This window comes from Sinocyclocheilus grahami, unplaced genomic scaffold (assembly GCF_001515645.1).
Source record: "Sinocyclocheilus grahami isolate Dianchi unplaced genomic scaffold, SAMN03320097.WGS_v1.1 scaffold7302.1, whole genome shotgun sequence".
In the NCBI taxonomy this organism is placed as follows: domain Eukaryota; kingdom Metazoa; phylum Chordata; class Actinopteri; order Cypriniformes; family Cyprinidae; genus Sinocyclocheilus; species Sinocyclocheilus grahami.
Genome location: NW_015511398.1, coordinates 9,007 through 10,261, shown reverse-complemented (window position 1 = coordinate 10,261; position 1,255 = coordinate 9,007). Strand labels below are relative to the sequence as shown.

Sequence of the window (1,255 nt, the reverse complement as noted above, 5' to 3'; positions counted from 1 at the left end):
TACCTGGAAATCCTGTGTTAATGAGAAAGAGGACATTGGTTTTGAGAGGTCGTGTAGACTCAGTCTTGCAGGCCTTGTTCTGTCTTCATCTCTGAGTTTGGTGGAGGAAACATCTGGCGCCTCATTAGCAGCAAAAAGATTCTGAAGGATTGAGTATCATTAACTCAGAATCAAATCTTTTATTCACCAATAAGTGTTAAGTTCAATTTGAAATAACTGCTCGACCTAAAAACAAGATTACAATAAATACAAAGGAACATGAACACATCACAATACAGATACAATCAACAATGTGCCATATATAAACTATGCAAACAGAAGTGCAACACAATACACATTCAAAGTGTAATAAGTATTCAATATGTTTAAATAGAAAATGTAAGATTTATAATAAAAGTGGAGAGAAAACATTACTTTTTAGTTATTTTGAATGATTATTTTTAAAAAGATTAGCCATCAGTCAGAATTCTCTCACTAGACATCTGATTTCCACATTTTAGGACCATCATAAATTCATCGTAAGTATGAAATAGCACAAATGGACTAAAAATGTCTACCAAATAAATACTATAATATTATTTTTAGCTTCTTCAAAGTTAGCATGCAATTTATTCCAGCTCTGTACACTCTCTCAACCAACCTCATGAGTTGCATCCTGAGATGCTTTTAAATAGTATTGAATGAGTCCCTATGCATGATGGCTCTTCACTATCCATTAATGACCGATACTTTACATAAAACAATTTAAAAAACAACCAACCAACCTTTTTTACAGGAGTACTGTGCCAGGGCTCCACTGGAGATCCTGTAAGTTAATTAATAAATGCAAAGAATAATCATCATGTTTTAGATTTGAGGGGTTTCTAATATTCCTTCATGTTTACACGAGGTTTATCACCTTTTGACATCGAAAAACTTCCAAGAGTTTTAGAGTTTCTTCTTTCCTTGAACCCCTCCATCACATCTCGCATTGGACAAACACTGACAGACAAATGTCTGAACTAGCAGACAAGACTTAGTATTGCTTCTAACTTCACTTTAAATTAACAAAACAGCAGCGTCAACACCATAGCGATGCACAATATCAATATCTTGTTATCGGTGTCTGATTATGACACAAAGTTGAGTTTGATTGTTTTTAAAGATGCATTATTTAAGTGTAAACAAGACACTCGGGATTTAAAAAAACAACAATAAATGCAATATAAACAGCCTAACTCCTAATCCAAAACAGTGTTAAATGTAAAAAAAAAAA

The 1,255-nt window shown here is 33.1% G+C and overlaps 1 long non-coding RNA gene across 1 annotated transcript; it reads right to left on the bottom strand.

Moving 5' to 3' along the window:
• Positions 1-12: 12 nt before the first annotated feature.
• LOC107577805 (uncharacterized) lies at positions 13-1,171 on the bottom strand. The gene is made up of 3 exons (XR_001608258.1): positions 899-1,171; positions 765-805; positions 13-141 (listed from the first exon to the last, which is right to left on the bottom strand). It is a non-coding gene; the product is annotated as an uncharacterized lncRNA (long non-coding RNA).
• Positions 1,172-1,255: the final 84 nt, after the last annotated feature.